We start from the raw sequence: 12052 nt of genomic DNA on the forward strand, positions 1-12052 counted from the left end.
TCAGCAGGACTGTGTAAATGCAGTCCTTTGACGCAAAACCGTTCAGCCCTTTCCCCAGCGGCAGCGGCAAAACCCAGAAAACTGGGGGTGGGGACGGTGGGGGGCGGGTGGAGCGCAGGAGAAGAAATCGTGACACTTTCTTCCTCGCTTCTCCGTCCCATCCCGCGCCACACGGCCCCCGGCCGCCTTGGCGAGCTCTTGGGGGTCTACAAAGGGAGTCGCGGTCTGGGCGTCCAGGGCCCTCCCGGGAGCAGCCGCGTGTCGAAGCGGCGCGAACAGACGCACTTTTAGTTTTCCTTTGAGCAGCAGCGGCTGCCCGGGCCTCCCCCGCCCCGCGCTTGAAAATCCGGATGCTTCTGCGTCTCTCCCACACAGTACTTCCAGTAATTCGGGGGGAAAGAAGGAGGGGGAAAGGGAGCGGGTTCTTCCTCGGTGGCCTCCGCCGTCCCGGGCGCGTCCAGGCCCGGGCAGGCGCCGCCGGGAGGGAGCGGGCAGGCGAGCGCACCCTAGCGCCCTCACCCGCCCCCGCCCTGCCAGCTCCCCAGCCCTTTCCTTTCTTGTGGGTTCCCGTAAAGCCCAGCAGCCCCGAGACGTCTGCAGAGCATCACGGAATCTGTGCTGATGCAAGTCGCTAGCCTCCCTTTGGTGCGCCCCGGCCTGCCTCGGAGCGCTTTGATCCCGGCCTTCCCCGACTCCAGAACTTGTGTTGGCTCCCTCTGCCCGCCGGGAGGCCTGCGTTCTGCAGCCTGCCTTCGCCCCTCAGTCCTGGAGCACCAGACACAGAGCTGCGCCCGGTGCTATGGGCAGCTATGGGCTGGTGCAGCTGGTGCCTCGGACTAACTGTGAATGCCAAACCGAGAATTTACCTTCCAAGCCCAGTTCACTGCCCCCTCCGGGGGGAATCATTCCAGGATCACCCAATTAGAAGGGATCCTCTGACTCCCGGGAATAGGATACTAAGAAGAATAGGGGCCAGTCTTTCCTGAGCACTTACCAACAGTCAGGCCCCAGGCTGAATACTTTACGGGGATTGTCCCATGCAAGCCTCCGAACAAACGTTTGAGGTGGGTATTCTTCCCTGGTTGCAGATCAAGAAAGGGAGATTAAGTAACTTGACCAGGAAAATTAGTTAGAGGGTGAGTGACCCAGTTGGAAGTGCAGCTGGTCCTCTATGACTCCAGGCTCTTCCTCTTACCTAGGACATGTGTGACCTGCCTCCTACTGGAATGTCTTTGTTTCTCTCTTACTGGTCTCCAGAAAGCGTGGACTACCTCTGGTGCATGACTTTTCCTCCACTTAGAGGTTCTCCTTAATTCTCTGCCCAGCACTATCACTCAGGGTAAGGAAAGGTCATGTCATGTGAGGGAAGAGGAGGCAGTAAGCTGGGATGGGGTCTCATTGCCTCTCTGGGTCTTGGGACCTCCCTGCACTGAAGTTAGGTGTTTCCTCCTCTGTCCCTCCTGTCCAATGTTTGGCCCCGAAATGGTTGCCTGCTCTGGGCTGCAACTGGCCCGCACATCTGAGTGCTGGACAGTTCATGAAGCCCTTTCACATACATGGCCTCGTTTTTCCTCACGTTAACATCTGCGCCAGGGATGTAACAACAGCCAGGGTGACTCTGGATTGCCAAAGTGGAGGCCGAGGAGCAGAGTGGCAAGGCAGCCTCCTCAAGATCTCCCAACCCGTGGTTGCCAGAGCCCGAACTCAAGCCCATCTCACCTGACTTTACACCCAGCCTGTTATCCATGCTCCCGGGCTTGACAGGTCAGAAGCAGAGTCCATGGCTTAATAATACATGGTCCTTTATCCACCATGCCTGAGAGAATGCCATCATTTCTGTATTGTGAACCATACATGTTGATGATGTTTGAACGTTTCTGAAAGCCAGGTACATGCTATCATCAGTGACTATTTAATACGGAAGCGTTTCTGTTTGTCCCAAGATCTCTGGATCACTCAGGAGTCCATCAGGAAACAGACCTCAACCCGGATGGTTCAAAGGAAGAGGCTTTAAAAATGAAGCATCTTCATAGAGAAGTGTGAGCAGGGCTAAGAGAGCAACAAGGGATCTTGCCACACCCAGGGCCTAGTAACAGCTGGAAACGGTGACCATGCCCAGGGTTCAAAAGGGAAGAAAATAGTGTTATTAGAACCTACTGCACATGGGACCACGGAAGAAAGGCCATCCATCAGGATAAAGAGAAGCAACCCATGCCAGAAAGACACTGAAGAGGATGGAGGAAAGGATCCCAGACCATCTCTCCCGTCCCCTGTCAGCCTCCCAGGCACAGCGAAGAGCAAGGAAGGGTGAGCAGTGGATCTGGCGGGGGTGGGAAAGGCACACTCAGCAAATGAGGAATAACCAGCAAAGATGCTATTAAACCCAGATGTATCTTCTCATGGGTGACATTTCAGGATGGGGGAAATACAGTCAATCAGTAAGTCTCACATCTCACCCCGAGTCGGGGTAAACATGAGAATAACGCGCACAGCTTTTCAAGCTGCACCTCCCCTCCCTTTAAATGCCACTGATACATTCAGCCACTAATCCAGAGGGAATGTGTTATATCGTTCAGGTGTGGGGCAGAAAGAAAGGCTGGGAACCACGGATCAGAAGAGATCAGCATCTGGAGGAAAGAGCTGGATGAATAAGCAAGGTTCACTCCTCCCTGTGGCCTTACATTCCAAGAGGGGCCCACCAGCTTCAGTATTCTGAGGCATGACATGGGCCCTCACCCACCGTGATTCCCATTTCATGTATGGGGTTCACACCAAGGAGGAGATGTGAAAGCAAGGAAGTCCAGAAACTATTGCTCTAGAGGCCGACCTAATAATAATATTAAAACGGAATGTTCTGCATCTGGGTGGTGGTTACATCTGTACATATGTGAAAAACCCATCAAGTTCTACCCTCGGATTAGGACATCTATTTACTTTTAGGATATCTATGTACTTTACTGTATGTTACCTTCAATTTAAAGAATACAAGCAGACAACCACAAGCCCTTCTGATCGCCTTAGACCACATTTAGCGTTATATTGAAGTCTGCGCAAGACTTCTCAGAAAACATAGGCAAAGGAGGCCTTTCTGGTCCCCACTTATGGCCCCCAGGAGACTCTGAGTCGTGACTGCCCTAGAAAGACTCAGGCAGAAAGAAGGTGCTTCCCCAGTTGCCCACATGTGTGTGCGTGTGTGTGTGCGTGTGTGTGTGTGTGTGTGTTTAAGCCGGATACATTCCAGAGATAAGTTAACCAGTGCTATTATTCAGAAATATCTTTATGAGTCACAACAGAAGTTACCTCTGGTAGGAATGTTAGTTGGGTCTGGAAAGGAGGAACAGGACCGCTTTGCTCGCTTCCTCTTCTGGGTCTAAGATCTGCATGAGGAGAGGCAGCTCAGATTGGGCTTTGAGTTGAGAAGCAGAGGTCCAAGGATGGCCCTGCTATGGCCGGCTCTGTGACCTGGGCCAAGTCCCTTGATATCTCCAGGCCCCTGCTTTCTTCTCTGCCACCAAGAGGCTGGACTGAACATAGGCCCTGTCATAGGGCAAGGGATGCACAGAAGCCCTAAAGGGGGAAACTCTTTCCCTACCATTCCTCTACCGGCATGAGTCTCCTGCCAGGCATCTTCAAGTCCCACATGAAAACACATCTCTCCCACCCTCCTATCCTGAGGACCCAGAAGCCCAGCATGAGCTTCCCCACTCCTGCCCCATCCCAGGCCAGAGGCTCTAGGCAGGCTTCCTCCACTTCTAATCTGGTCAGAGCGTGGGACCCATCAGCCTGGCCCCAGGATTTGCCCAGCATGTAGAGGAAGGGGGAGGAGAAGCCTGAAGCCTGGATGGACGCTGCCTTCAGGCAGTTCACAATCTAGCTGAGAAAAATAAAGAGAACACACACAATAGTGCGGGCATGAAGCAACAACAATGGTGACACCTATAAAAACCTTTAATAGGGCTTCCCCTGTACCAGACAGTGTTTTAATTGTCGTATATATTAACTCGGTTAATATTCACAACAACTCTATGAGGTAGCTACAATCATCCCCATTCAACAGATGAGGAAAACTGACGTCAAGAGAGGTAAATTCACCCAAGATTCCAGAGCAAAAGAGAAAGAGTTGGAATTTGAACACCTGCATTCAGGCCCCAGACTCTTGGTATAGAAGGCGCTAACGAATCTTCCCCCTAGCTCTGCATGGAATCACGACAAACCATCTCTACACGCTTAGACACCCCACCCACCAGGGTGTCATCTGATCCTCTCAACAGCCTATGCAGTAGCCAGGACCCACATTATTGGCCCTATTTTCCAGATAAAGAAACTGAGGTTCAGGAAAGGTAAGCCATGGGCTGAAGATCACACCCACCTTGCATGCAGAGCCGGGTGTACCCAGGTCTTCAGACTCCCATGTGCCAGGCCTTTGCTTTTCTCCTTCACGCGCTGGGTCCATAGCAGATACAGGAGGAGCTCAGAGAATGACCAAGGGCGGGAGGCCTCGTTGCTTGATCCAGGTCTCCTTCCTGGATCTCCTCCATACTGAAAAACATGGGGATTAAATGACATAATGTTGGGCTTCCCTGGTGGCGCAGTGGTTGAGAATCTGCCTGCCAATGCTGGTTTGAGCCAGCATTTGAGCCAGGGTTTGAGCCCTGGTCTGGGAAGATCCCACATGCTGCAGAGCAACTGGGCCCGTGAGCCACAACTACTGAGCCTGCGCGTCTGGAGCCTGTGCTCCGCAACAAGAGAGGCCGCGACAGTGAGAGGCCCGCGCACCGCGATGAAGAGTGGCCCCCGCTCGCCGCAACTGGAGAAAGCCCTCCCACAGAAACGAAGGCCCAACACAGCCAATAAATAAATAAATAAATTTATTAAAAAAAAAAAAAATGACATAATGTTTGCATTTTGATTTAGAATATTTAAGCAAGGGGGGAAGCATATGTATTTTTTCACACACATATATGTATATATATATATACATATATATATTAGACACATATACAAAGTTAGCAAATATAATGAACAAAAGATGCCAGACACAAAGCAATACTGATTGTGTTGTCCCATTATATAATTTTTTAAAGGCAAAATGAATCTGTGATGTTAGAAGTCATTGCAGGTCAGGCAGAGTGGAGGGCGTGAGAGCTGAGTTCTGTTTCTTGGCTGGGTCAGGCTTACAGATGTGTTCGCGTTGTGAAAACCCAGTGAGTTGTGCACACAAATTTGTATACTTGACTGGATGTATGTTTTAAACGTCAATAAATTTACCCTAAAATGCCACCCGTACACACATGCCCACGCTCACGCACGTGTGCATGAGCGGGAGAGAGATCTGAATTGTGATACATGTGAGAGGGAGAATGATCTGAGCCACATATGATCCTCCACCGATAATTTCCTAGAAGAAGACGCAACGTGAGCTACGGCCTCAAGCCTGAGTTTTCCAAACAAGTTTGAATGCTACCCTCAGGGGGAAGTTGTTTTGTTTGTATTTGCCTTACTCAGGAGACACAAATCATGGGCTACAGCCAGAGAATAAAAATCTAGCTTTAAGGGGCTTCCCTGGTGGCGCAGTGGTTGAGAGTCCGCCTGCCGATGCAGGGGACATGGGTTCGTGCCCCGGTCCGGGAGGATCCCACATGCCGCGGGGCGGCTGGGCCCGTGAGCCATGGCCGCTGAGCCTGCACGTCCAGAGTCTGTGCTCCGCAGCGGGAGAGGCCGCAGCAGTGAGAGGCCCGCGTACCACAAACAAACAAACAAACAAACAAACAAACAAACAAACAAAAATCTAGCTTTAAGCTGATCACCCTGGTAGAGGATGGAAGGGAGGGGGAAGAGCCCAGCGTGGAGACTGAGAGGAGAGAGGTGGGGGGACCGCAGTGGGCGAGGGCCTGGGAGGGCAGCGTCCACGTTCAATGCTCCCACCCCCGCCCCCGCCGGGCAGTCCCCAGCACACCAACCGTCTGGGGCGTGCTCATGTGGAGGGGGCAGATGTGCACAGACTCACAGACACCCCAAGTACAACACACACAGAGGGGGCAGGCGCTGCCAGCACCCCTACTGAGCACCCCCTGGGTGTCAGCACACCCCGCCCCGGCACCCCTGTGGATCAGCTACTGTGGGTCACTGAGCGCATGGGCTGCCACGGGGACCCGCACCCCTAAAGACACACAGAGTCCAAGGAGCGGTGGCCCTGTTATCTGCCCAGTGAGCACATCACGCGATTGCCTGCCTCGGACAAGGAAGCACTTGAGAGGTAGGGGATGTTCCTGGAAGGAAGGAAGGGGGGGGGGGGGGAAAGAGGGAGGAAAGAAGGAAGGAAGAAAGGAAGGAGGCAGGGAAGAAGGGACACCACTGGTTTTTCTTTTGAGGCAACTGAGATGTTTCAACAGCCCTAGGTGTGCAGGCGAAAGACAAGGTTTGAGTTCTGGCTCTGCTACTCAGAGCTGCAAACCCTTGACAAAATCATTTCATCTCTGTACATCTCGTTCACTCATCTGCAAAGTGGGGCAGAGAATGCTGATTTGTGCACAGCTCAGTGCTCAGAAAGGGCCATGGGCTTAGATGAGAGAGGCCTGGGTTCCAATCCTGGCTCTGCTGCCTGAGAGCCAGGGGACCTTGGGCAGTTACTGAACCCCTCCAAGCCTCACTTTCCTGCCTTGTGATGTGGTGACGATGATAACACCAAGACCTCAGGGCCATGGTGAGGATTATGCATGCATGCATTCATCTAAATATCTGTCCACTGTCTATTTATTTATACTCTGCTTATTCCCAAAAGGATTTCTGTAGCTATGGGGAAGATTCAGTGAAACAACACACAGGAAGGGCCTGAGGCATGGTTGGCTGACAGCACCGCATCCCTTTCTCTGCCTACCTCACAGGGTTGGGTTGAGCCTCCAGTGGGATAATGTTTCTGAAAATGTCTTGCAAACTAGGGAATTCGATACACATGACAGCTGGAGAACGTGGAAAAGAAAGGAAGGATTTGGGGACGCTGAGGCAGGAATGGACATCCAGCCACCTCACCGAGGAAGAGCTTGGGTTCTTGGAGCACTGAGGGTGCCCACCCACCACCAGCTAGGGGCCCATGTGCTTAATACATAAAGCAACTCTAGGAGGAGCCGTGGCTACAGGGTCCTGTAATGTCAGAGCTAGAAGGAACATGAGCGATCATAGGGTACAACCCCACCTCCCTACCCCATTTTACACATGTGGGAACCGAGGCTCAGAGAGGGAAACGGGCTTGCCTCACATCATCCAGGGCAGCAGAGGCAGAGCTGGGACAAGACTCACTTCCCGATGCAAAGTGCAGAGCACCGTTTCCACTGCCCCACGAACCTGGTACGTTTCTCCTCACTCTGGTCTGGGGCACTCCGAAGCAGGTCTGCAGGAGCCTCACTTCCTGGGGTGAATTCTGGTAGCTTAAGCCAGGAAGGTTTGCTCCCTCCCCTGGTAAGTGTGCCTGGGGCCCCACCCGGATGACACACCCAGGGGCTCCTGAGCAGTGACTATAGCCAAGAGCAAACATAGAGCTTATTGTTAGGGACATCGATTGCTGCACTGGGTTGGGCATTTATTTATTATCACAGCTATTTCTTTTCATCAACAGAAGGCAAACATTCCCCACCCCAGTAACTGGAAGGCTACTACGTGTACCAGAGGATGGCTGATGTCTCTTGAGGCCGAGTTGGGAGCAGAACGAACCTACTTACATGGTCCTTCCATCCGATCCAATTCAGGCAAGGGTAGGAGGGACTCAGGCCCGACCTACGGGAGAACTGCCCACACCATCAGGACCCAGAGTCTGCGTTACTCAATACCTTCAAAAGCTGTGGGGTGGGATTGGGAGCCAGAGCTTGTTCTATTCCTCTCTTTGCCTCTCAACTTTTGGCAAGATACTAAACCTCCGCCTTGGTGTGATCACCTGTAAAATATTAGGGGCTGTAAGGATTAAACAGAAGACATGTGAAAGCACCTAGCATAGTGCCTGATATACGGGTGCTCAATAAACAGTCCTGGATCTGTGTCTGAGAGCATGGTGAACCCGTATCTGCAGATGAAACCGTCAGGCCACAGCGGCTCCACACATTACAAGGTGGATCTGAGCTGGGTTGCCCCTTCTGGGGGAGGATAGTAGCCTGGCCGTAATCTCGCTTGGCGCCAGGGAAATAAACCTGGTGGGCTTCTCAGTCTATGCCAGTCTCCTTATTTAGCTTTCGTGCCAACGTTCCCATCTTTCATTTGGGCCCAGAGTTGGAGCCCTGCACCTCCACCCATCCCGTCCTCAGGCTCTCTCTCTCCTCTCCCCTTGGGACACACCTTCAGTCCCTTCTCTTCCCCCACCAGCCCCGTCTTTCCCGTGGGAGGCCTAGGTTTCTTCTTGCTCCCATTTCAGAAGATCCAACTTCTCTGGGATTTTTTTCCCCCAGCAAAGGTAGGAGGGATTTCGTTGGGACCTTTAGCAGAAAGCTCTGGAAGGGCAAGTTCCCAGGTAGCTTTCTCTAACGAGGGAGGGCCGAGCAGCTGGAGTCTGAGGTGGAGGTGAAGTTTGGATCCGAGGGATGTGGTGAGCATGTCCTGTGGGGCAGAGCAGCGGAAATGCTCTTTCCTCCGTGGCTTCCTCCCAAGGGCCCCCAGCAGGCCCGGGGCCCTTGGGAGGAGGCCTTCACCCGCAGCCTCGCCCAGGCTGTCTGCGGCTTGGGGGAAGGGCTTCTCATTTTCCAGATTCTTGACTCTCATCTTGTAATGGATCATTTGTTACTTCCAGCAAAATGCCTGGCAACAGCTCTGGGGATGGGAACCAAAGACTCGAACTCAACTGTTTGGTTTGACCTCAACAGACTGTGAAAGCTGGAAAGGATGCCCAGGCAACACAGAGACCGGTCCTCCTTCCAAAGCAGCACAGGAGTTCTGCGGGGTGATAAAAGAAAATGCTAGTCGATAAAACGACTCTCTTTTCAAGTAAGTTTGGAAAAGACTGACTTCAGTGGGTTTCTCTACTCAGGACTTCTCCCAGGCTTTTGTAGGCCAGTGCAAATTATGAATGTCCAGGATGCATTTTCCAAAAGCGTCCCTTGGAAATAGCGATTCAGCCAGCCCTTTGGCATTATGGTGAGGAAACCGAGGCACAAGGTTCTAGGGACAGAGCCACCAGTGAGTCAAGGTCTCACGACCTCAGGGTCTATGCACTGTCTCTGACCCCAGGATTAAGCTGGCTCACCGTCTTCTGATTTTGTTTTTGCCTTGTAATCGGGGGCAGGAGGTAGTGGGAATAGAGTTTATTTATTTAGGTGTATTTTATGTGCTCTGAAGGACAGAACTAGGGCCAGTGGGTAGAGGTTCCTGTTGAGTGGAATTTCAACTCCACCCAAGTTAAGAACTTTAAAATAATTAGACCTGTCTGGACGCGAACTGAGCCAACCCATGAGGTAATGAGTTTCCCATCACTGGAGGGGTCCAACCCACGGCTGACTGACCACTGGGTGGGGTAACAGATGGCTCCCAAAAGATACGTCCAGGTCCACATCCCTGGATCCTAGGAATGTGGGCTTATTTGGAAAAAGGGTCTTTGCAGATGTGATGAAATTAAGGATTTCAACACGAGGAGGTCATCCTAGATCATCTGGATGGACCCTAAATCCAGTGACAAGGGTCCTTATGAGAGTGGGGCAGAGGGAGCTCACACACACACAGGAGAAGCCGATGTGAAGACAGAGCAGAGACGATGTGCTAAGGCGACAGAACGCCGCAGCTGCCAGGGCCGGGAAGAGGCCCTGCCACACCTTGAGTTTGGACCTCAGGGCTCCAGGACTGTGAGAGAATAAATTTCTGTCATTTTAGGCCAGCAAGTTTGTGGCAATTTGTTACAGTAGCCACAGGATAAGGGTTAGGGATGCTGGCAAGGGCCAGATAAGCACAGATGGGCCAGGGAGGCTTCCCCGAATGGCCCTCGGGCCTCTCCTGACCCTCTGCCCAGCGGTCGTCATGCCTCCAGGACACCTGTGACTCGGGGACTGGAAAGCTGTGCCAGGATTTCCCACCTGCCCCGGGAAGGGGGAGCCATCAGGGTCTAAGGCCTGAGCTAGGAAAAGCCAGTGGGGACAGCTTAGTGGCCGAACCCTGGCTGGTGCTCCCCACGGCCCCCAGCAAAGGCCCCCACTTTGGTGTCTTCAGCAGAGTGTCCCTTCAATTCAAAGAACCTATAAGCATCTCTACTAAGTGATCAGATGGCCTGTCAGATGGGGGCCCACGGGAGCTTCTGCGTCAACCAAGCAGGGTCTGCCCTTGGGTCCCCTGCCTCAGTGACAGAAATCAGTTCCCCCAACACACACACGCACACACGCACGCACGCACGGAAGGAGGGCCAGGCACGCACTCCGAGGACAGCCTGTTCCCTCACTGCTCCACGCATGCACGTCTACACGCACGCAGGGACCCTGTGGCAACCGCCTCTCTGCTCCCGAGACAAGTGATAACACGCCTGCCGGCCCATCTCTTCTTGCTTCAGTCCCTGGCAGGGTAAGACCCAACCCAAGTTGCAGGGCACAGCAGGATAATTGCCAGGTAAAGGAGGCGGCTGAGGTTTGACTGTCTCAGCAACAATCTGGGGAGACCTGGGGACAGGAGAGAGGGGGACTGAGGCCAGTGCCCCCCCTCAAAGCACCTGACTGCCCCCAAGACCTGCAGCCATCTGCAAAGCCAGTGTCGGCTGCTTTGTCCCTACAGCCGAGAGCCCAGCCCGCCGGGCACCTCCTGGCTGGCTGCCGCCTGCCTCCTTGGGGGGCAGGATGAGCTCTGCCCACCTGGGCGAGCCAGGCGGGGTGCTTGGCAGGAGCCCCAAGCCCGGCACACCTGTGCATGTGGCGGCCTAGCTCATGCAGAGCCCAGCTGGCCTTGGGGGTGAGGAGGGTTAACCCCTGCCCAACTGCAGTCACAAGAGGACACCCAGCTCCCCCCTAGCTCCCACCCCACACACCCAGGAACCCGGGATCTGGTCTCAGAGGCAGCCTCGCTTCACTTCCTGGTTCCCTCTTTCCACTTTCCAAATCCTCTACAGACTTACCCCAAACACAAGAGGGAACATGGCATTCTCCCCTCTCTAGGTCACAGACGCTTTGGTAACTGCGCCCGCGGGCGCTGTAAATGCTTGCAGGCTTGTTTTGCTTAGCTGGGCCAGGGGTGGGCTGAAGCCAACCCCCAGCACCCCACCCCGCCCCCGCCCCGTCCTCGATTGCCTTCTACCCCTCCTGTCACCACCCTAATTTCAGGCTCAACTGTGCGCGGTTAGGGCTTAATTAAACTCTTGTCTCGCTTTCAGAAGAGACATTTTCTGCCCCAGGGAGTTGCTACCGAGCTTTGTGAGTTAGGCAGGTCTGAGCAGGCTCTCAGGTGAAGATCTGCCTGGTGGGAGAAAAAACATCGCCTCCTAGAAGCTGCGGAGCTGTGGCCAAAGGGGAACCAGCAGGGCAGGAGGTGGGAGGCAGGGATGCCCCAGCCTTGGCAGTGAGGCCACCCCCCGGCACGGGGGGCCTCGCTGCCTCCGCAGCAGCCATTGCGTGCAGCACTCAATTATCGCAGGTCACGCTGTCCAGGTCACACTGTTCCCGTGCCCGCCCTGCCCTGCCCTGCCCAGCCAGCAGCAGCCTCCAGCGCCTCCCGCCCACTGCTGGCCGCACCCTGGACTCAGCATCGGAGATTCCTCCCTCGGGGCCAACGCCCCACCCCCAACCCAAGGGGCCTCGGGAAGAGGAAAAGGGGCCAGTGAGTGGGCTCTGTGATCCAGGCCCTCAACCCAGGTCGGGCCTGCCCAACGCTGGTTCCAGGAGGGACTCTGTGGTATGGAACTTTCTAGAGAAATGTGTCTCAGGGAGAGGCCTGGGTCTGCGCCTTACTACTTAGGTGCCTTGAGATTACTTCCTCTTTCTGAGCCTCAGTTTCCTCATCTGTAGATTGGGCGTGCTCATATACCTCTCCCACAGGTGGGGAGGGGAATTGAAAGAGACAACACGGGAGAGAAAGCATTTTGTTAACTTGGGTAAAAGGCTGGGGC

The 12052-nt window shown here is 53.9% G+C and overlaps 1 long non-coding RNA gene across 1 annotated transcript; it reads right to left on the reverse strand.

Annotated features, from left to right (window-relative positions):
* Positions 1-2367: 2367 nt before the first annotated feature.
* LOC137205327 (uncharacterized) lies at positions 2368-11112 on the reverse strand. Its single transcript, XR_010934098.1, has 6 exons — positions 11066-11112; positions 8823-8913; positions 6878-7927; positions 4370-4539; positions 3301-3377; positions 2368-2627 (listed from the first exon to the last, which is right to left on the reverse strand). It is a non-coding gene; the product is annotated as an uncharacterized lncRNA (long non-coding RNA).
* Between the last annotated feature and the right edge of the window lie 940 nt (positions 11113-12052).

Source organism: Pseudorca crassidens, chromosome 14, assembly GCF_039906515.1.
Source record: "Pseudorca crassidens isolate mPseCra1 chromosome 14, mPseCra1.hap1, whole genome shotgun sequence".
NCBI lineage: Eukaryota > Metazoa > Chordata > Mammalia > Artiodactyla > Delphinidae > Pseudorca > Pseudorca crassidens.